The 24,937-nt window shown below is 36.2% G+C and overlaps 1 long non-coding RNA gene across 1 annotated transcript in view; it reads left to right on the top strand.

Moving 5' to 3' along the window:
• LOC132593374 (uncharacterized) overlaps positions 1-20,292 on the top strand; it is a 40,583-nt gene extending 20,291 nt beyond the window's left edge. Inside the window, exon 3 of the long non-coding RNA XR_009558777.1 lies at positions 20,175-20,292. This is a non-coding gene — a long non-coding RNA (uncharacterized lncRNA). The remainder of the gene's footprint in view (positions 1-20,174) is intronic.
• The last annotated feature ends 4,645 nt before the right edge of the window (positions 20,293-24,937 follow it).

Here is a 24,937-nt window from a genome sequence, read left to right as displayed (position 1 = left end):
ACAGTCTCTCTCTACATTATCTCAAGAGGGCCACTAGCAGCTCTCAGTGGGACTAGAGCAGGGATGTGGGAGAGAAATATGATGCTCATAGTAAAGAGATGCTAGGTATACCACTATATGTTTATGCTGAATAGAGAATATGTTATTGCTCAGAGCCATGTGGCTGATAAGGAAAGAAGGAAAGAGCAAAGCTGTCCTAAATGTTCTAGATACAAAATGGGTTGGGATCCTACAGCAGTGGTTGCCTAGGGAAGGTTTCTTGCTCAGAAGATTTAGACTCTCCTAACTCAGCAAAAACCTTAGGCTATCTGAAAGATTAGGTTAAATCTATAAGAATATTACTTCAAATTAATCTGTGCTTTAAATTTTTATTTATTTCATATAATAGTTATCATTGGTTTTTTAATAAATAAAACATTTTTATTATACAAAATATATAACACAATAGAAAGCATGCTGTATTTTTCTCTGAAAAATCTGATTTTGTAGAACACAAGGGTGTAATGAAGGCATTAATATTATCCTTGTGGTTCCTCACCCCAATTAAAGGTAATTTACAAAAAAAGGTAATACTGAGCTTTGTGAGGACTACTTTGGCATAGATAAATGTAAAATTGCATTAAACATTACTTAACCTGACAGAGTCTTTAGTAGATAAATTATCAAGCTGCTTTTAACTGAATCATCACCACAGGTCACTGTGCCTGGAAATCCCCACCAGGAGGATGACTCCTAACTTCACCAGGCCCTCTTCAAGAGCTCAGCCTATACAGATGGGTGAGAGGAAACTAGGAGACTGTTAATGAATCAAAATTGTTTTAGTTTGTCGATTTTTGCTATGAAAATCTGACTATGGGACAGTGTAGAACATAATTTGTATAAATTTATCTAATAAAATAGAATACCTGAGATGACTCACAATGAATAAACAAGTCATTCACAATTATTGAGTATTTTTGTATTTTATAATATTGATATTTATGGTGACTTCCTCTAGTTTATCACTTTAGAGGTAAAGTATTTTTGTAAAGCATATGCCAGTTGAAAGTGTTCTTATTGAAACAGTACCATCAAATACCAGAGAACTCTCTTTTAACGTTTCACTACTAATCTTTCCTTTGGGTTTTGCCTGTGGCAGTATGTACAGATTTGCTAGGCAGATCCGGAATAAAATCCCAGCTGATTGACTTTGTTTCCTAAAGTCAGCTTCCTAAACATCAGTTTCATTTTCTATAAAATGTGATCTACAATTTTAATAACTATAATACAACCTATATCACAAGACTCAGAGAATAACATTAGATATTACCTATTACTTGTTCAGTACCATGTGTAATATGTGTTACTTTTAGATATTGATATTAAGCCCTATAAATATTCTTGAAGCCATATCTAAAAAAATCATAAACACATTTCCAAAGATAGAAAACACATCCTTATTTTTAATTTCACCATTTTATTAATACTTCAGACACATCACCTTAGTGATTACACACATTTTTATACCCATGCATTAGTTTATATTATTCTTCCCAGAATCCCATGAGACAAACCTCTCAGGAGACTGGGATAGATTAAGATTGAGTGATTTTTCACACAGTCATTTGGTTATTATAAGACCTATGCTTCTATGACTCTATGGCTCTGTCACCCAAGGTTCTTGAGAGTCCTGCATTTTCTCTGAAATAAAGCAACACAGCTGTTAAAGAAGTATCATCAATCCTGTTCAGGAATCCAATAATATCACATTATATAATAACATAAATCTTCTTTTTTTCAAAGATTTTGTTTTTCTTAAGATGTATTACATACAAGGTCTTAACATGTCTTAAGACATGTTAGATTTCCCTGGTATACTCATTATAATTTAGTCCAATGTAGCATGAAAATATTTTTGACTCTGTGTTGTCTCTAGCATTATCTGTAAATGTTAGAACTACATTAACATTTAACTTTAATTTTAAACTCATTTTGGGAGATACAGTAAGTTAAATATAACGTGTAATTAAATTCAAAACTACATATTGACTACTTTGTAAAACACACGATAGGTATTGTGAAAGAAATAGTATTGATTAAATCACATCTAGAAGAAAAAAATAGTGATAAAGAATAGTAGTACAGAAGGAGATTGATTTTAAATAGCAGAACCTGAGAAGGTTTACAAAGGAAGTAGTATGAGTTAGTTATTGAATGACAAGAGGGAAATTCATTTATTCACTTCTTTATTCATCAAATATTGATTAACATCTATTATATTTATTTTCTCATTCATTCATTCAACAAATATTTATTGAGTATGTACTATGCCATTCACTGTCATTGTCACTAGGGATAAGGAAATGAGCAAAGAGAGAAGCGTTTTCCTTCAGGTATTATGTATTCCATGGGGCAGGAATAGAAAATAAGTACAGAAATGAATAAATATAAAATAATATAGATATGTAAAACATGAAGCCAAATGCTTTGGAGAGCAATGAAGCAGGATGAAGTGGTCACAGACAATGAATTTTGCTCTCAATCTTAACTGAATTGAAAGTTACCTGGAAAGCTTGTATTTTTATTGTTTTCCAGGTTTATTGAGATAAAAATTGACATATAACAGTGCATAAGTTTAAGGTATACAACGTAATGATTTGATAGATGTATGTATTGTGAAATGATTACAACAAAAATTTAGTTAATATCAATAACATAATCACAATTTTTTCTTGTGATGAGAACTTTTGAGACCCACTCTCATAGAGAGTTTAAAATATATAATACATTATTGATAATTATAGTAACTAAGCCATATGTTATACTCCCCAAACTTATTTATCTTATAACTGGAAGTTTGTACTTTTTGACCACATTCACACATTTTCCTTACCTACTACCTCTGGCCCTGGCTACCACCAATCTGTTTTCTGTTTCTATGAGTTTGGGCATTTTAGATTTCACATATAAGGGAGATCATACAATATTTGTCTTTTTCTATCATATTGTTATGCCAGTACCATACTGTTTTGATTATATGTTTGTAATATAGTTCGTTTTGATATAGCTTTATAATGTACTTTGAAATCAGGAGTGATGTTTCCAGATTTGTTCTTCCTCCTCAGGATTGCTGTGGCTAGTCAGAGTCTTTTAAGGTTTCAAAAAGACTTAAGGATTGTTTTTTCTATTTTCTGTAAAAAAAAAAAAAAAATGCCATTGGAATTTTGATAGCAATTGCACTGAATCCGTAGAGACATTTTAACAATATCAATTCCTCTGTTCCATGTTCCTTGAACACAGGGTATCTTTTAATTTATTTGCATCTTCTTCAATTTCTTTCATCAATGTCTTATAGTTTTCAGTGTACAGATCTTTCACCTCCTTACTTACATTTATTCCTAGGCTTTTATTATTTTTAATACTATTATATATGGAATTCTTTTCTTTATTTCTTTTTCACCTAGTTCATTTTCATAGATCATTGTTAGCATAAAGAATTGCAACTGTTTTCTTGTATGTTGATTTTTTATCCTATAACTAAACTGAATTTGTTGATTAGATCTAACTTTTTTTGGTGGAGTCTTTAGGATTTTCTCTATGTAAAATCATGTCATCTGAAAACAGAGAAAATTTTACTTCTTTATTTACAATTTGGATGTCTTTTTTTTTTTTTCTTGCCTGATTCCTCAAGCTAGGGCTTCCAATATTATGTTGAATACGAGTGGTGAGAGTGGCACCCTTGTCTTATTCCTGGTCTTAGAGGAAAAGCTTTTAATCTTTCACCATTGAGTATGATATTAGCTGTGATCTTATCATATATGGACTTTATTATGTTGAGGTATGTTTCTTCTATATCCAGTTTGTTGAGAGGTTTTATCGTGAGTGGATGTTGAATTTTGTCAAATGCTTTTTCTGCATTTATTGAGATGATCATATGGTTTTTATGTTTCATTGTCTTAATGTAATGTATCACATTTATTTTGAACCATGTTTGCATTGCAGTGATGAATCCCACTTGATCATGATGCATGAAATTTTTAATGTGCTGTTAAATTTGCTTTGTTAGTAATTTGTTGAGAATTTTTGAATCTATATTAATCATAGGTATTAGCATCTAGTTTTCTGGCATCTAGTTTTCTTTCCTGTAATGCCCTTATCTGGCTTTGGCATCAGGAGTATTCTCATTAGGAGTATTCTCTCCTCTTCAATTTTTGGAAATATTTGAGAAAGACTGCCGTGAATTCTTATTTAAATGTTTGATTAAATTCATCAGTGAAACCATATGGTCCTGTGCTTTTTTATTTGGAGGTTTTTAATTACAAATTCAATCTCCTTATTTGCTTGATTCTGTTTAGATTATCTATTTCTTCATGATTCAGTTTTGGTAAATTGTATATCTCTACAAATCTATCCATTTCTTCTAGGTTCTCCAATCTGTTGGTGTATGGTAATTCACAGTAGTTTCTCATGATCCTTTGTATTTCTGTGGTATCAGTTGTAATATCTCTTCTTTCACTTACAAGTTTGTGGATTTTGGTCTTTCTTTTTTCCTTAGTTAGTTTAAAGCTTTGTTGATTTTGTTTATATTTTCAAAGAACCAAATCTTAGTTTTGTTAATATTATCTATGGTTTTCTGTGTTTTATGTTATTTATTTATGTTCTAACTATTATTATTTTCTTTCTTCTGCTAACCTTGGGCCTAATTTGTTCTTCTTTTTGTAGTTCCATTAGGTGTAAAGTTGGGCTGTTTATTTGCCATCTCTCTTTTTTCTTGAGGTATTTTTATTGCTATAATCTTCCCTCTTAGAACTGGTTTTGCTACATTCCATTAATTTTTTTAACATCTTTATTGGAGTATAATTGCTCTACAATGGTGCATTAGCTTCTGCTGTATAAAAAAGTTAATCAGCCATACGCATACACATATCCCCATACCCCTCCCACCTGCATCTCCCTCCCACCCTCCCTATCCCACCCCTCTAGGTGGTCACAAAGCACCGAACTGATCTCCCTGTGCTATGCAGCTGCTTCCCACCAGCCATCCATTCTACATTTGGTAGTGTATATATGTCCATGACACGCTCACCTCATCCCAGCCCACCCTTCCCCCTCCCCATGTCCTGAAAACCACTCTCCACGTCTGCATCTTTATTCGTGTCCTGCCCCTGGTTCTTCATAACCTTTTTTTTTCTTTTTAGATACCATATATATGTGTTAGCATATGGTATTTGTTTTCATTTTCTGACATACTTCACTCTGTATGACAGACTCTAGATTCATCCACCTCACTACAAATAACTCAATTCCGTTTCTTTTTATGGCTGAGTAATATTCCATTGTATATATATGTGCCGTATCTTCTTTATCCATTCATCTGTCGATGGACAGTTAGGCTGCTTCCATGTCCTGGCTATTGTAAATGATGCTGCAGTAAATATTGTGGTACATGACTCTTTTTGAATTATGATTTTCTCAGGGTATATGCCCAGTAGTGGGATTGCTGGGTGTATGGTAGTTCTATTTTTAGTTTTTAAAGAAAACTCCATAATGCTCTCCATAGTGGCTGTATCAATTTACATTCCCACCAATAGTGCGAGAGGGTTCTCTTTTCTCCACACCCTCTCCAGCATTTATTGTTTGTAGACTTTTTGATGATGGCAGTTCTGACCGGTGTGAGGTGATACCTCATTGTAGTTTTGATTTGCATTTTTCCAATGACTAGTGATGTTGAGAATCCTTTCATGTGTTTGTTGGCAATCTGTATATCTTCTTTGCAGAAATGTCTATTTAGATCTTCAGTCCATTTCTGGACTGGGTTGTTGATTTTTTTGTTATTGAGCTGCATGAGCTGCTTGTATATTTTGGAGATTAATCCTTTGTCAGTTGCTTTGTTTGCAAATATGTTCTCCCATTCTGAGGGTTGTCTTTTGCTCTTGTTTGCGGTATACTTTGCTGTGCAAAGCTTTTAACTTGAATTAGGTCCTATTTGTTGATTTTTTGTTTTTATTTTCATTACTCTAGGAGGTGGGTCAAAAAAGATCTTGCTGTGATATATGTCATAGAGTGTTCTGCCTATTTTTTCCTCTAAGAGTTTTATAGTGTCTGGCCTTACATTTAGGTCTTTTATCCATTTTGAATTTACTTTTTTGTGTGGTGTTAGGGAGTGTTCTAATTTCATTCTTTTACATGTAGCTGTCCAGTTTTCCCAGCACCACTTATTGAAGAGGCTGTCTTTTCTCTATTGTATATTCTTGCCTCCTTTATCAAAAATAAGGTGACCATATGTGCGTGGGTTTATCTCTGGGCTTTCTATCCTGTTCCATTGATCTATATTTCTGTTTTTGTGCCAGTACCATACTATCTTGATTACTGTAGCTTTGTAGTATAGTCTGAAGTCAGGAAGCCTGATTCCTCCAGCTTCGTTTTTCTTTCTCAAGATTGATTTTGCTATTCAGGGTCTTTTGTGTTTCCATACAAATTGTGAAATATTTTGTTATAATTCTGAGAAAAATGCTATTGGTATCTTGATAGGGATTGCATTGAATCTGTAGATTGCTTTGGGTAGTACAGTCATTTTCACAATGTTGACTCTTCCAATCCAAGAACATGGTATATCTCTCCATCTGTCTGTATCATGTTTAATTTCTTTCACCAGTATCTTATAGCTTTCTGCATACAGGGCTTTTGTCTCCTTATGTAGGTTTATTCCTAGGTATTTTATTCTTTTTGTTGCAGTGGTAAATGGGAGTGTTTCCTTAATTTCTCTTTCAGATTTTCCATCATTAGTGTATAAGAATGCAAGAAATTTATGTGCATTAATTTTCTATCCTGCTACTTTACCAAATTCATTGATTAGCTCTAGTAGTTTCCTGGTAGCATCTTTAGGATTCTCTATGTATAGTGTCATGTTCTCTGCACACAGTGACAGTTTTACTTCTTCTTTTCCAAATTGGATTCCATTTATTTCTTTTTCTTCTCTGATTGGGGTGGCTAAAACTTCCGAAACTATGTTGAATAATAGTGGTGAGAATGGGCAACCTTATCTTGTTCCTGATCTTAGTTGAAATGATTTTAGTTTTTCACCATTGAGAACGATGTTGGCTGTGAGTTTGTCATATATGGCCTTTATTATGTTGAGGTCAGTTCCCTCTATGCCTACTTTCTCAAGGATTTTTACTATAAATGGGTGTTCAATTTTGTTGAAAGCTTTTTCTGCATCTATTGAGATGATCATATGGTTTATCTGCTTCAATATGTTAATATGGTTTATCACATTGATTAATTTGTGTTTTTTGAAGAACTCTTGCATTCCTGGGAGAAACCCCACTTGATCTGGTGTATGATCCATTTAATGTGCTGTTGGATTCTGTTTGCTAGTATTTTGTTGAGGATTTTGCATCTATGTTTATCAGTGATATTGGCCTGTAGTTTTCATTTTGGGAACATCTTTGTCTGGTTTTCGTATCAGGGTGATGGTGGCCTCGTAGAATGAGTTTGGGAGTGTTCCTCCCTCAGCTATATTTTGGAAGTGTTTGAGAAGGAAAGTGTTAGCTTTCCTCTAACTGTTTGATGGAATTTGCCTGTGAAGCCCTCTGGTTGGGCTTTTGTTTGTTGGAAGATTTTTAATCACAGTTTCAATGTCAGTGCTTGTGATTGGTCTGTTCATATTTTCTATTTCTTCCTGGTTCAGTCTTGGCAGGTTGTGCATTTCTAAGAATTTTTTCATTTCTTCCAGGTTGTCCATTTTATTGGCATAGAGTTGCTTGGAGTAATCTGTCATGATCCTTTGTATTTCTGCAGTGTCAGTTGTTACTTCTCCTTTTTCATTTCTAATTCTGTTGATTTGAGTCGTCTCCCTTTTTCTCTTGATGAGTCTGGCTAATGGTTTATCAATTTTGTTTATCTTCTCAAACAACCAGCTTTTATTTTTATTGATCTTTGCTATCATTTCCTTCATTGCTTTTTCATTTATTTCTTATCTGATCTTTATGATTTCTTTCCTTCTGCTAACTTTGAGGTTTTTTTTTTTGTTCTTCTTTCTCTGATTGCTTTAGGTATAAGGTCAGGTTGTTTATTTGAGATTTTTCTTGTTTCTTGAGGTAGGATTTTATTGCTATAAACTTCCCACTTAGAACTGCTTTTGCTGTGTCCCATAGGTTTTGGGTCATCCTCTTTTCATTGTCATTTGTTTCTAGCTATTTTTTGATTTCCTCTTTGGTTTCTTCAGTGATCTCTTGGTTATTTAATAGTGTATTGTTTAGCTTCCATGTGTTTATATTTTTACAGTTTTTTTCCTGTAATTGATATCTGGTCTTATTGAGTTGTGGTTGGAAAAGATACTTGATATAATTTCAATTTTCTTAAGTTTACCAAGGCCTGATTTGTGACCCAAGATATGATCTATCTTGGAGAATGTTCCATGAGCACTTGAGAAGAACGTGTATTCCATTGTTTTTGGATGGAATGTCCTATAAATATCAATTAAGTCCATCTTGTTTAATGTGTCATTTAAAGCTGTGTTTCCTTATTTATTTTCATTCTGCATGATCTGTCCATTGGTGAAAGTGGGGTGTTAATGTTCCCTACTGTCATTGTGTTACTGTCAATTCCCCTTTTATGGCTGTTAGCATTTGCCTTATGTATTGAATTGCTCCTATGTTGGGTGCATAAATATTTACAATTGTTATGTTTCCTTCTTGAAATGATCCCTTTATCATTATGTGGTGTCCTTATTTGTCTCTTGTAATAGTCTTTATTTTAAAGTCTATTTTGTCTGATATGAGAATTGCTACTCCAGCTTTCTTTTGATTTCCATTTGCATGGAATATCTTTTTCCATCCCCTCACTTTCAGTCTGTATTTGTCCTTAGGTCTGAAGTTGGTCTCTTGTAGATAGCATATATATGGGTCTTGTTTTTGTATCAATTCACCCAGTCTATATCTTTTGGTGGGAACACTTAATCCATTTACATTTAAGCTTACTATCTATATGTATGTTCCTATTGCCATTTTCTTTATTGTTTTGTGTTTGTTATTGTAGATCTTTTCCTTCTCTTGTGTTTCCTGCCTAGAGAACTTCCTTTTGCATTTGTTGTAAAGCTGGTTTGGTGGTGCTGAATTCTCTTAGCCTTTGCTTGTCTGTAAAGGTTTTAATATCTCCATCAAATCTGAATGAGATCCTTACTGGGTAGAGTAATCTTGGTTGTAGGTTTTTCCCTTTCATCACTTTAAATATGTCCTGCCACACCCTTCTGGCATGCAGAGTTTCTGCTGAGAAATCAGCTGTTAACCTTATGGGGATTCCCTTGTATGTTATTTGTTGCTTTTCCCTTGCCACTTTTAATATTTTTTCTTTGTATTTAATTTTTGATAGTTTGATTAATATGTATCTTGGCATGTTTTTCCTTAGATTTACCCTGTATGGGACTCTCTGTGCTTCTTGGACTTGATTGACTATTTCCTTTCCCATATTAGGCAAGTTTTCAACTATAATCTTTTCAAATATTTTCTCAGACCCTTTCTTTTTCTCTTCTTCTTCTGGGACCCCTATAATTCGAATGTTGGTGCATTTAACGTCCCAGAGGTCTCTGAGACTGTCCTCAATTGTTTTCATTCTTTTTTCTTTATTCTGCTCTGTGGTAGTTATTTCCACTATTTTATCTTCCAGGTCACTTATCTGTTCTTCCGCCTCAGTTATTCTGCTACTGATTCCTTCTAGAGAGTTTTCATTTCATTTATTGTGTTGTTCACCATTGTTTGTTTGCTCTGTATTTCTTCTAGGTCCTTGTTACATGTTTCTTGTGTTTTCTCCATTCTATTTCCAAGATTTTGGATCATCTTTACTGTCATTACTCTGTATTCTTTTTCAGGTAGACTGCCTATTTCCTCCTCATTGGTTTGCTGCATTTTTGCCTTGCTCCTTCATCTGCTGCGTATTTCTCTGTCTTCTCATTTTGCTTAACTTACTGTATTTGGGGTCTCCTTTTCGCAGGCCACATGTTTGGCGTTCCCGTTGTTTTTGATGTCTGACCCCAGTGGGGAAGGTTGGTTCAGTGGGTTGTGTAAGCTTCCTGGTGGAAGGGACTTGTGCCTGTGTTCTGGTGGATGAGGCTTTCTGGTTGGCAGGACTATGTCTGGTGGTGTGTTTTGGGGTGTCTGTGGACTTAGTATGATTTTAGGCAGCCTTTCTTCTAATGGGTGGGGTTGTGTTCCTCTCTTGCTAGTTGTTTGGCTTAGGGTGTCCATCACTGGAGCTTGCTGGTCATTGTGTGGAGCTGGGTCTTAGCATTGAGATGGAGATCTCCGGGAGAGCTCTCACTGATTGATATCACGTGGGGCCGGGAGGTCTCTGGTGGACCAATGTCCTGAATTCAGGTCTCCCACCTCAGAGGTTCAGGCCTGACAGCTGGCCGGAGCACCAAGACCCTGTCAACCACATGGCTGGAGAAGATGGGCTATGAGTTGGGTGTCAGCCACTGCCCTGTTGTAGGTCTGTCTCAGCTGTCTCCAAAGATCACCCAGATACACTGGGTTATTACACCATTCCTCAGAACTCGCACATGCCAGTCTGGGATCTGTAGATGTCCTCCTGATACTCTTCACGGAAATACCTTGCATTCATGGTGGTGAGAGATATGCTAGTAGTGTTGGTTCTCTTCAGTTCAGAGACTGGGACAGTCTGAGCCTTAATGTGGCCAAGTCAGGAGCAGCTGGCCAACAATCCCAAAGTGATAACATGTCAGATTCCAAGAAGGCTTTCTGCAGCACCTGAGCAGTAGTCCCAAGCAGCTGCTCCTCTCAGCTGTAGTACTCTGACCAGGGAACTCGGTGGGACCCTCAAACGAGGATTTCTGCTGGCCCTAGAGCCTGACTTGCCCACCCAGGCAAGGAGCTGAGGAGAGCATCTCCCCGCCCTGTCTCACCAGAGGAGTGGACACCTGCTATATTCCATTAATTTTGATGTGTGGTGTTTCCATTTTCATTTGTCTCAAGATACTTTTTTGTTTCCCTTTGACTTCTTTGATCATTGATTTTTCATGTGTGTGTTTAATTTCCACACATTTACTAACTTTCCAGTTTTTCTCCTGTTATTGATTTCTAGTTTCTCACCATTGTGGTTATAAAAAAAATTTGGTATGATTGCAGTTTCTTAAATTTGCTAACCATTGTTTGTGGTTTAACATATAATCTATACTAGAAAATTTCCTGTGTGTACTTGAGAAGCATATGTATTCTGCTGCTTTTAGATTGCATATTTTGTTTACTAGATCCATTTGGTCTATAGTGTTATTCAATTCCTCTGTTTCCTCATTGCTTTTCTGTCTGAATGATCTATGCATTATTGAGATTGGGGTATTAAAGTCTCAATTATTATTGTGTTGCTATTTATTTCCCCTTTTAATTCTATTAGTATTCGCTTTATGTATCTCTTATATTGGGTTCATAAATATTTAAAATTTTAATATCTTACTGATGGATTGATTACTTTACTATTTTATAGTGACCTTCTGTTTCTCTTCTGAACATTTTTAGGTAAAGTTTATTGTGTCTGATATAAGTATAGGTAACAAGGACTTAACAAGAATTTTGTTAAGTCCTTGCTTTCCTTTGGTTACCATTTGCTTAAAATATCTTTTTTTATCCCTTCACTCTCAGTATTTGTATGTTTAAAGCTAAACTGAGTCTCTTGCAGACAACACATTGTTGGATTTTTTTCTTTTTTAAATCCATTCAGCCACTCTGTCTTTTGATTGGAGAATTTAATCCACGTATGTTTAATTATTGATAATTAAAGACTTACTATGCCGTTTTGCCAGTTGTTTTCTGACTGTTTTATAGATCCTTTTTCCTTGCTTATCTCTTTGTCTTCTTTTGTGATTGGATCACTTTATGTAGCAGTATGCTGTGATTCCTTTATCACAATCTTTTGTGTATCTACTGCAGGTTTTTCTTTTGTATTTACCATGAGGCTTACATAAAATATCCTATTTTTGACATTCTATTTTAACCTGATATGAACTTAACTTTAATAGCACACCTAAACTCTATACTTTTATCTGTACCTCCTTCACATTTTAGGTTATTAATATTATAATTTACATATATTTATATTTAATATAAAATAACAAATTATTGAAGTTATGGGTTTATTTTTTAATGTTTTTTAATATGTTTAGTTTTTAAGTTTAAACTAGAGTTATATATTATAGAGTGATGAATTATGCATTACCACTATAAATTCAGAGAATCTGACTTTAACTATGTGTTTACTGTTACCAATGAGTTTCACATGTAAGTTCATATGTTTTTACAATGTTAATTAGCATCATTTTATTTCCATTTGAAAAATACCCTTTAACATTTCTTGGCAGGTCTAGTGGCTTTGAACTTTCTCAGCTTTTGATTGTTCAGAAAAGTCTTTATCTCTCCTTTATTTCTGAAGGACAGCTTTGACAGGTAGCATATTCTTAGTTGAAAGTTTTTTCTTTCAATATTTTGAGTATATCACCCCACTATCTCCTGGCCTGTCAAGTGTCTATTGAGAAATCTTTCAGTAGTCCCTTGGAGGTTTTCCTATATGTGACAAGTCACTTTTCTCTTGCTGCTTTAAAAATTTCATCTTTTTCTTTGACTGTTGACAATTTAATTATAATATGTCTTGGTGTGGCCTTTTTCAAATTCAAGCTATTTGAGGTCCTTTAGGCTTCATGAATTTGGATATCTGTTTCTCTTCCCAAGTTCAGGAAGTTTTTAGCCATTATTGCTTTAAATAAAAGTTCTGTCTTTTTCCTGTTGGCTTGATTCTCTGCCCAATTTGGACTCCATGGTTGCCTGGATGCTCTGGTCAGTCTTCCTAGTCAGGTGGAACTAATGCTATATTCAGCAGTTGAGTGGGGCTACAGATTTGCTTCTCTGTCCAGGCAAGCTCACAAAATGGGCTCCATCACTATTATGGCTCAATGGCTAAGGACCTGAATTAGACAGAACTGCCCACCAAGCCAGTGGGGGCTACCAGCTCAGCTCTTCAGGAGGCAAAATCTTTGGATCTAGGAGAATGGAAGTTCAGATTCATGTCTCAAATTAAAAGCCTGGATCCCCAAGACTGTGGAGCAATGGTAGTCCTCATACACTGTTGGAGCGAGTATAAATTCATGCAATCGTTTTGGAAAGCTCTTTGGCATTGACTATAAAGCTGGTCATGTTCATCCCCATGATGGAATATGACCCCTACTAGATATTTATCCCAGGGAAAATCTTGCTCTTGTGCATAATGGGGACATATAACATAATGTTCATGGCCACATTTTAGGTAACAGCCCCTCATTTAAAACACACATGTCCATGAATGGTAAAATGGATACAGAAATTTTTCTTCACTTAATGTCCTGATCCCTTTTTTATTGGTGTCAAATAACCACATGTTGATAGATGTCAGTTGCAATAGCAATCTTCCACCATACAAAAAATCATTACACACGAATTGGATTTTATGAAATAAAAAAAAGTAAAAGCAATTGGTTAGGTGTTATCACACTCTTCAAGTGCACGTAAGGTGCCAAAATTCTTGTTAAGTCCTCTGATTCTCTTTTCACATTCATTAGTGGTCCACATGTTGGAAAATGAGAGTCAATGAAGCTTTCTTTTTCATCATAATCAACTCTCCTTCTATTCCTTGCCATAACAACCTTGTGAAATTATGCTCTTTTAGTAAAAGATGACAATATAAGAACTTGGGGAAAATTTTAAAGGGATATAGACAGTTTGTAATGTAATTTTTCAGCAGAAGACCTCAACATCTTAAAGCTGATTACAAAAAATAAATAAAATCTGAATCTGAACCTTCCATCTTCCTGGAGCTAAAGAGTAAATAAATTTCTCTATGTAAATGCATTTACTGATACATATTATCTACTCATATCTCTCCTTTCAATGACAATTTCTATAATACCTTTGGATATAGAGTCACATATTCTTAACAGTAAAATATGGCACTATTTACACAGATATGATTGGGTGTTTTTTATCAACAGACCTTATAGCCTTGCTGCCCATTCACTAAGTCTCTTTCTCTATACCTGTTTTTTCCCCTCACAGGCCCTCTAGCCCTACTTTTTTCCCCTAAATTTCTCAGTGTCTTCTTGACTCACTTCCTACTGTAAAGAACTTAGATTCAGTGGTCCATCACTTCAGACACACTCAGGTCATGATATTTGCTTGACTAACTTACCTTATTTTATTACATGCATGATATCTCTCTGGCAAAGACACAAACCTACCTCAATCCAGTTTTCTGTCATTCTGAACACTCCTAAGGAAATCACTCAACTGGGCACATTTGAGACACTGGAAATGGCTAGTCTCCCACTTTGACTGGGCCCTCTGGGCTGCTCAGCAATACATCTATGTTTTCCTAGCAAGGTCTTTCTCAGCTTTCCAAAGTGACAATTTCAGGTCCCCCATTCTTCCCCAACTTCTGACGCTATGACTTCCACTTCACTCACAGCATATAATCTTGCCTCTTAACTGACAGAGACAGTAGAAGACATCAGATTAGAATTCTCTCGACTTCTTTCAATTACAATGGCAAAATTACCTCTACCTATCTGCCTTCTTCCCTTCGCTTTGGCCATTTTACGAAGAAAGTAGCATGATTCCTCTTGTCCAAGTGGAACTCCCTGTGCTCTGGCTCCTGACTTCTCCAACTATTTTGGTAAGTTGGTTCACTCAGTCACCAACTCTGCCGCCACCACTCATCCTTTTTATATCTCTAGATTTTTTTGTTGTAATGGATCCTTCTCTTGAGTATTTGAAGATAAGCATCTTTGAAAAATATCTCTTATTTTTCATTCTCACATTTCTCTTTCAGCTAATGTTAACTTGCCTATCCATTGAGAATCACATTTCTTGAAATAGTCCTCTGCATTCTCTGATTCCCCAACTCTCACTCTTTATCTCATATTTCTTATCATTCTTTGGTCTTCTGCTCAGATTTTCTTTCTCTCTCCTTATCCTAAACATAAGCTTCTTGAACTCCTGTCCTTGGTTCTCTTCTTTCTCTCCACTCTATACACTATGCCTGTGTGAGCTCTTCTTTCAGTAACCATTTAAATAGAGATTATTCAGATAGAATCTGTTCAAAATTGAATATCTTCTCCAGCAAAGCTGACTTTTTTCTCTCTGGGAATGAATATCACACTAACCAGTTATCCAGGCAAGAAAACACCCTACATCTCTACAACCATGTACTAGTACGAGTCATTTCAGTTTTCTGCCAGGATTATTGCTAAAGCCCTTGGCTCACCTTTATGAATTTAGTATTGCTCTTCTTAAGATGTTCACCCTGAAACCAGAGTCATCCTCTAAAGAGCACATCTACTCCCATCACGTTCCCAACCGAAACCCTTAAATGGCTCTCCACGGATCCCTGATATAAACCCAACTCTTTTTCAGAGTTTACGAAGTCCTGAATGATGTGATTCAGGCAGGAAGGCCAGCTTCCTCTCATGTCACCTTCTCTTTATAGACTAAAAAAACTTAATTTTTCATTTCTGAGGTATATAATTCATCCTTTACTTCTGAAGCTTTCTAAACTATTCTTCTGGGTGGAGTAAGTTTTCCTCTGTGACCCACAGAAAACTGGCCTTCTCGAAAAGCACATACTGCATTGTGGAATTGCCTGTTTTCTTGCCTCTGGTCTCTGATAAAATTCCTGGGACAGAAGCTGGGCAAAGTTTGTTTAACTTTATATTCCTAGCACCTAGCAGAGTGCTGGACACAGCGAAGGCAACTCAATATAAATGACATCTAATTTCATTGTAAAATGAAATCTAACCTGTCTGGTTCTTTCTACAATACCACATTCCTGAGTTTAAATGCACATATAAGGTGTTAAATGATTATTGAATGGATGCTTACTGAAAATTCTTAGTCCACCTCTGGTTGAAATAATTTACACTTCTCCTCTTTTTCCTTTTTGTTTTTATTTGCTAGGAATATTAGCTTCATTTCAGGTTAGGGTCATATGTTTTTCTATCCCCAATTCAAACTCTGCCAAATGCCTCTTTCCTTTCTTTTCTTTCCCCGTGACCACAAAGAAAAAATATATACACCTTGTTATGTCAAAAATCTGTGTAATTAAATGCAGCTGCTCTCCTTTTTTTCTGGGATCTTTCTTTCTTAACTATATCCATTAATTCATTCAGACTTATTCTTTCTAATCAGTTTTTTATATGCTGTCGTTAATTTACCTATATCCAAGTTCTACCCCTGATTTAGATAATTAGAAAATAAACTACTTGGATCAATCTGAAGAAGAGAAAAGAGATCAGAGACAATACAAACTCTGAGCTTTTCTTTACAATATTGTGAATTTCTTAGAACAAAAGTTATGCCTTATATATCTTTATATCCTTAGGACCCCAGCTTTGTCAGGCCTATAATAGTTGTTAAATAAATCCTTGTTGAGTGAATATCAGTTTAGTGTCCTTGAATTTAGACCACATTTTGTCCCCAGCTAGCTTTGTGACCCTAATCAAATCATCTTCCAAATGAAACAAGACTAATTCATTTTTTAAGTCCTTCCAAGTTCTAAACTCTAAAATTCCATTTAAAAAATTTTCTACAGTAGGGCCTTCCCTGCTTTACCATTTAACATTCTCTCTTTGTACAGCACCAATTGAGGAATCGTTCATCAAACAAGTGTGGCAGTAAAATTAATCTATTAAAACTTAACCACAGATTAACTTAGCAGACTTTTTTTTTGACTAAAATTTAATCTTTGTGGGATGGAGTTAGTGTATTGGAAAATAATGATGATGGTGATGGTCATTTGCACTGGCTTACTAATTGTGATGAGTTCATGTGATTTTGTGATATTTGGTGAACAATTTAACACATTTAAAGACAGAAAAAATGAATACTGAAGTTTTCATATACAATATACATTAAATGTCAAAAATCTTCAATACATAATACAACTTAATTTGGAAAAAACTTGTTTTCCCACATAAAATATAACAATACAAGGGGCTCTGAATTATTACATTTATTTTAGGTAGATATTTGCTTTGCAGTTTATTCCAAGAGTAGAAGGGTGTATCCATGGGAAGTGCCTTCTCTTGTTGGCAGGGCGACAAAATCACCAAGGTACTAGTTGACACTTGTGAGCTCAAAAAAATAGTAGGGACATTCATATTCTGCGGAATCCCCAGGGTAACCATGGATATCTTGAATATACAGACAACCACAGAGTTGCTAGGTGTGTTCGGTGGAAAATTCATCTTCATGTCATTTCTATGGCAATCATAAATAAATCTAACTACTCAGAAATCAATACAGCAGCTGCACATAAAATGGATATGTTCAGCAAAATCTGGAGAGTTTTAGTGTACGTCAGTAGTTTGGCTCTAGGCCTGCTTGTTTACAATAACAGAATGAGTTGTTGGGTAACTCTTACTTCCTATGTTAACTACCAGAGCTTCATTTTAGACTTGACTTTGTTCATGTTCAATAAATATTTTGAAAAGAGGACTGATGAGTTTAATTTTCCATGTAGAAAGACTGGCTTAATAATGTCTCCATTTATCAATGTAAGAAATAGTTAAAAAAAAAAGAAAAGAAAAAAAATTGGGTTCTTTGGAAAAAATGGTCATTGATCCAGCACTCATTTCATTCAACAACAAAACAACTTATTATTCTCTTGTTAGTATAAGATAAACATTATGCTAAGTACATTAAAGCTATTATCTTATTTAGTCCTCCCCAAACCCTATGAATTAGATGGTATTGTTACTCCATTTCACAGAGAAGGAATAGGCTCAGAGGAATTAAATTATTTGTCTAGATTACACAGCTAGTTAGAGGAAAACCTGGAATTTGAACACAAGCAAGCTTTGATTATTTTTGATTGAGAAAGTTTTTTCTAAGTAATATACAAAAAGCTAATGCCAGAAACCAGAAGGTAATACATTTGTTAACATAAGACATTTAAAAAAAAAGTTTGTATGATAAAAAAACATAGTAGAGTTAAAGAAAACAATAAATCATGAACAAATACTTACAGCTCACAATGAAGCATTTATTTCCCTAATACATAGAGAGTGCTTATAAGTCACTAATAGAAAGATCACACGTTCAGTGGAAAAATAGGCAACAGATATGGAGTATGTACAAAAGGAAATACACTTAGCTTTGAAATATACAAAAGAATGCAAACATTGCTCTCAATAAGAGAAATGTAAATTAAAAAACAATACCAAAATGATTCTCACTTATCAGATTGGCAAAGATCAAAAAGGGATAAGAACATGAATTGACAAAGGTGTGTGAAAAAAGGCACTGGTATATCGTTGGTGAGACTATAAATAGGTACCAACCATATGGAGGATGATCTGGTAATAACTATCAAAATTACAAATTCACTAACACTTTGACCAAGCAATTCTCCTCTAGGAATTTATAGCAAATATACACATTTGAAATGAAGTGTACATACGTTTCTTGTTGCAGTAATAGAAAAATACTGGAAGCAGCCTGAAGGCCTCTCAGTAGGGGACTGGTTAGGTGAATTGTTGTAGACAATGAGGTGGGTTATTTGTTACTTTGTAACCCCTAAGGAATCCCCATTTACTGGGACCCTAAGGCTGGGTACTGACTTGACCTCATTCTATAGTTTCCTCATTTACCACCTCATCTCCTGCTTCTCATAGGACAAGAGCCTCCATCCACATGACCAGACCTTGATACTCTGTCCATTTCTTTTCCTCAGAAGATACATCATGTCCTAAGTTAAAGACACCTTCATGGATGTGGGAAAAACATGCACACCATCTTGAAATGGTGTTCCAGGGGCAACCCATACCCTAGGCTCCCCATTTGACAAATAGGACTGTAGTGTCTTTTTAGGACACTGTGTACCACAAATCTCCAAATATTCCTTTGTAATATTTTCTTCCTGGATGCAAAGTTTTAGGCCTTTTAAATATATTGTGCTATATCTTTTATTTTTTCATTTTAACATCTTTATTGGAGTATAATTGCTTTACAATGGTATGTTAGTTTCAGCTTCACAACAAAATGAATCAGTTATATATATACATATGTTCCCATATCTCTTCCCACTTGCGTCTCCCTCCCTCCCACCCTCCCTATCCCACCCCTCCAGGCGGTCACAAAGCACCGAGCTGATCTCCCTGTGCTATGCGGCTGCTTCCCACTAGCTATCTACCTTACGTTTGGTAGTGTATATATGTCCATGTCTCTCTCTCGCTTTGTCACCGTTTACCCTTCCCCCTCCCCATAGCCTCAAGTCCATTCTCTAGTAAGTCTGTGTCTTTATTCCTGTTTCACCCCTAGGTTTTTCATGACATTTTTTCCCTTAAATTCCATATATATGTGTTAGCATACGGTATTTGTCTCTCTCTTTCTGACTTACTTCACTCTGTATGACAGACTCTAGGTCTATCCACCTCATTACAAATAGCTCAATTTCGTTTCTTTTTATGGCTAAGTAATATTCCATTGTATATATGTGCCACATCTTCTTTGTCCATTCTATATCTTTTTTTTGAGAGTATTATTTTAGCTCCCATTTTAAATGGGTAGGAAATCTTGATTTTATATTCACGTGTTCAATAAACATTTATTGCACACTTGAATACAGCACATGTTAAGCATGGTGTTAATTGGGGAATACAAAGAAGAATAACATGGAGGTTCCTGGTTCAATGACCTAACAGTCCAATGGGGAGTAAGGATAAGACAATAGGTGCCGTAATCAAGGTGGTCCAGGACAGTGGGAAAGGGCGCATAATTTAGCTTAGCAGGCAGGAGGTGAGGCACTCAAGGTTTTGAAGACAAAGTGAAAGTCAAGCAGGAATTGGGAGCAGAAAGCTAAGTGGATAAGAGAGATTCAAGTGAACTTCTAAGATAATTTCATATAAATGACTTAACAGGATGTTTAAAGGGCTGAGAGATTTCTTGTTACTTAAAGTTCACTAGCTGATGACATACAGTAAATGTTATCTGCTTAGTTATTTCAGACTTTGAGAACATCCACATTGGAGCAAAATGAAACCTTTGTTCTTTTTAGAGCATAATACCATGTTTGTTGATTTTGTGTCTCTGTGCTTTTTTTTAAAACTGATGACAATCATGAATAAGTTCTCTTGCTGAAACTACATTATCAATTTTATGTAGACAGAAATGTAATTACTGAAGATGGATTTCAGCCAGGCCACCTGAATTAATAACCAGCCCGAATCTTCTTGCTCTGGGAGAGAGTGGAACAGAACTTTATTGACCACAGATGGTCATGACCTTTGCTATCTTCCGCACTCAGAATACCACAGGAGGAAGTCATCTAAAACACCATGACATTTAAACCAAGTGAGAAATACGTGTGTAAAATTTATGAGGACAAACTAACACTTTTCTTAATTTGCACCACTGTTTTTTAGGTACCATGATTAAAATATGCCTATTTAATGCCTCCAGAAAAATACTATAATTGTTTTTCTTTTTGATATATTGCTACTACCTTTAATCTATTTTTGCCCCACATGAAAATTTACCTTCTTTTGTTTTGTATGACTTTTTATGCCAGGTGGATGTAAAAGAAAATACTCAAATTCTCACTTTGCAGTCATGCATAGTGGCTATTCAGTCTTGGCTGGAAAAATGCATTCTCAATAGGCATATTCAGCCAATAGTCTATTCATAGCTTTGATTGTATTTGCTATAGCTGAAGCCTAAATAGCCAAGGTGAATATGCTCTAGGGCTTCACTTAACTCTATTTTGATTGCAACAATAGAAATACAATTCAAAGTAGCTCAAGTAATTAATAAAGTAATTTACAGTTCACTTTACCAAACCATTACAAGAACGAAGAGTAGCTGGTCTTGCGGGGAGTAAAAACCAGAAATTCAAATACCATAAGGACTTCTTCTTGGTCTCTCAATTGTATTTCCCTTTGTGTTTCATCTTTGTCATTCATCCTGGCACCTCCATGTGGCTGAGACTTGGTGCATGGGTAGAAAAACACCTGTCCCTCAGCTTTGTTTAGAAATATACCAAGAAAGGGTATTGTTAAGCCCAAATTAGCTCATAACTACCATAACATTAGGTCAGAAGACTAGGGCTGAAACAAACAGGGAAAAATAATTTCCAAACAGACAGAGATGCTGTTTTCATGAGAAGCAAGAGTACTGGGCAGACAAAACTGTCAACAGTCTTTATGAGTGTTAAGGCATCAAAATTGCATTTGTTCAGGCTGTAAACATAACTCTCAAGGATTATTTTTCATTTTTATACACAAAATAATCACTAAGGCAGCAGAGTTGCTTGAGGACAGATGTATCATTAAGGGTAAAATCTGTTGATTTGCTGTTTATGAGGGATATTAACTCCTCTTCAAAGCATAACAGTGTGTATTAGTGTGAACATCAAAAAATTTCAGAAAACCATAAGTTGTACTCACATTTTCAGCCTTCTGGTAGTTATTATCCTTGAAAGCAAATGCATTTGAAAATAATATACAGGAAAGAATCAAATTACTGGAGAAAAAAATGGTCATGAAGAACTTAGGGGCAGGATGGGAATAAAGACACAGATGTACTAGAAAATGGACTTGAGGACACAGGGAGGGGGAGGGGTAAGCTGGGACGAAGTGAGAGAGTGGCATGGACATGTATACACTACCAAATGTAAAATAGATAGCTAGTGGGAAGCAGCCGCATAGCACAGGGAGATCAGCTCGGTGCTTTGTGACCACCTAGAGGGGCGGGATCGGGAGGGTGGGAGGGAGGGAGACATAAGAAGGAAGAGTTATGGGGATATATGTACATGTATAGCTGATTCACTTTGTTATAAAGCAGAAACTAACACACCATTGTAAAGCAATTATACTCCAATAAAGATGTTAAAAAAATTACTGGAGAAAGAACTGATATTAAAACAAAACTCATTATGATGAGTCATTCTTTGCAAAGTCCCTTTCAATCCAAAAAATCAATTTCATAAACAAATAATCCAGTCTATGGCCATACCACCTTGAACACACCCAATCTCATCTAATCTCAAAAGCTAAGTAGGGTCGGATAGTACTTGGATGGGAGACCGCCTGGCAATACTGGGTACTGTAGGTTAAAACAAAACAAAATGAACAAATAATCCTATGCCTTATTTGCTGGGAAAAATCAATTCAGCATCCATTCATTTATAATAGAGCAATATTTGTTGAGTGCCTTATTAATAGTAAAGTACTGTGCTGGAGGACAGGTAGTATCTGTCCTTGAGGAGTATATAGTAATTCAGGGACAGTAAGACGTAATCAGAAAGAGATATAACTTTAAAAAGTAAAAAAAAATCGCCAAAAAGGGCATATGGAAAGATAAGGACAATTGAAATTTAAAAGAGAATGAAACATATTTCCAGATAAAAGGGTAGAGGATGACTTTCATGGAAGAAGAATATCACAGTTTGCTGTCCATGGTAATTTTTTTGTTTTTGCGGTACTCAGGCCTCTCACTGCTGTGGCCTCTCCCGTTGCGGAGCACAGGCTCTGGACGCGCAGCTCAGCGGCCATGGCTCACGGGCCTAGCCGCTCCGCGGCATGTGGGATCCTCCCGGACTGGGGCACGAACCCGTGTCCCCTGCATCGGCAGGCGGACTCTCAACCACTGCGCCACCAGGGAAGCCCCATGGTAAGTTTTATTGCTATGAATCTCCTTGTATTTAATCTTGAAGGAATTGCCCACCAAAGCAGAAGACAGTGCTGTGGGCATCGTTGTGGCACCCAAGGCATCTTGGACAGTCCAGCTGTTCATCTTTCTCTTTAACTTCCACTCTTGAAGATTTGTCATTTGGTGGTAAAGAGTGAGGGTGGAAATATTTTCTATATATACTTGAAATATATATATTTTTTAACTTTCAGGTTTAATGCACACGAGCATACATATGAATGTAAATATGTGTTAGCATTCATTGTTGAAGTAATTATTGAGAAAAGTACTGTATTCATTCATTCATTTATTCATTCAGTGAATATTTAGTGAGGATTGAGGACATGCTGGTAAACAAGGCAAGGTTTCTGCTCTCATGAAGATTACAGTGTTGTGGGAGAGACTGGCATAGTCCTATGGGATGACAAACCATAAGTAAATACAATACAATAAATAAATACAATTGGAGATAGTTAAAAGTCCTTTGAAAATAATAAAACACAGTCGAGGGATAAGGAGTAACAAGAGGAAAAGGCTCTAGGATGAACCATATAAACAGAACTGTCTTAATGATGAAACAGAAAAAGGACAACACTGTGTATGTGCAGTGTAATATCATAAGGCACTATGCTAGTTGCTGAGATGTATAACAATATATGTTTGGCATGACGTTTACTTTAGCAACCAGAAGTTCTAAATTAAATTGGAGAAACAGAGCATATGTGTAGTAAAAAAAAAAAAATATGGAATAGTACACATGACTATGAACCTGCGTATGAAGTATCAGAGTTTATGCAATCATGCAGTTATAAGGCTGTGAAACATAATTCATTATTTGATATGAGTGAATGAATTACCAAATTAGTATCTAAGCAAACATTCCTTCCAGTTAAACCCAATATCAGTATTTTTGCCAGTGGGTCTCTCACATGTTGTTGAAGACATACGGATGCAGAAGTATGTCTTCCTCCATGAGTGCCTGTCTCAGAAATCACCCGAATGCCTCAGCTAGAACAGCAGAGCTTACTGTTAACACATCTGCACTAACCCCCCATATTTGGTGCATCACTGAGGGCTTCTACTCGCCCAATTTCCCCCTAGTAGTATTCTCTGCATCTTCACAAACTTTCCCAGCAACTTCTTTTATGAGCTGTTATGAAAACTAGTGCAATATTCTTCCTATTATTCTCCTAGCATCCTCTCTTCCTCTATTCCATTTTTCTTTCCTAGGCAGCCAATGTGAGCTTAAAAAACTGAAATCTAATTGTATCTACACCCTTTCATCACTTCCCTTTGTTCATCGTACTGAGACCAAATTCTTTTTTTTTTTTCTTTTTTTTTTTCTTTTTTGTGATACGTGGGCCTCTCACTGCTGTGGCCTCTCCCGTTGTGGAGCACAGGCTCTGGATGCGCAGGCTCAGCGGCCATGGCTCACGGGCCCAGCCGCCCTGAGGCATGTGGGATCCTCCCGGGCCGGGGCACGAACCCACGTCCCCTGCATCGGCAGGTGGACTCTCAACCACTGCGCCACCAGGGAAGCCCCCTAGACCAAATTCTTTATCGTAGACTACAAGCCCTTTGGTCTGACCCTTTCCTGCTCACATATATGCCTGTTGTTCTCTGCATTCCAGCCACACTGAGTTTCTTCCAGGTCCTAGAATATGTGATGCTACTGAAGCTGAATCTGACCCCTGTACCCAGACACCAAATTAAATCTAGGAGACAGAGTTTTGCGTGAAGTAGAAAAGAACAGCTTTATTGCTTTGCCAGGCAAAGGGGGCCACAGTGGGCTAATGACCTCAAAACTGTGTGTCACAACTTGGAGAGGGTAGTGAGGAGTTTTATAGTAATGGTTCAGAGAGGGCGTGATCAGCTCGTGGACTGATTGGTTGGTGGTGAGGTAAGTGGGAGTCAACATCATCAACCTTCAGGTTCCAACCGGTCTGGAGCCTACGTGCTTGTGGACAGCATACCGCCATTAACCATTAGCTTTTTCCACCTAGTGGTGGTTTCAGTATCTGCAGAACAGCTCAAAGATATTGTTGTGTGTATCCCTTGATGGGGAACCAGGACGCAGCCCCAAGTCTGCACTATTGTTTCTCTTGACTGTTTGTTTCTCCCTTGTCTTGCATCCCCTCCCTTCCCTAATTAACAACTGCTTGAATCTGCCCGTTGGAACTCAGGGAAGGTCATAGAGGCTGAATGAAGCCTATTTCCTGTAATCAAAGAAATGGGGGCAC

The sequence above is a fragment of the Globicephala melas genome, chromosome 14 (assembly GCF_963455315.2).
Source record: "Globicephala melas chromosome 14, mGloMel1.2, whole genome shotgun sequence".
NCBI classification, from domain to species: domain Eukaryota; kingdom Metazoa; phylum Chordata; class Mammalia; order Artiodactyla; family Delphinidae; genus Globicephala; species Globicephala melas.
This window is presented reverse-complemented; position numbering and strand designations above follow the sequence as displayed.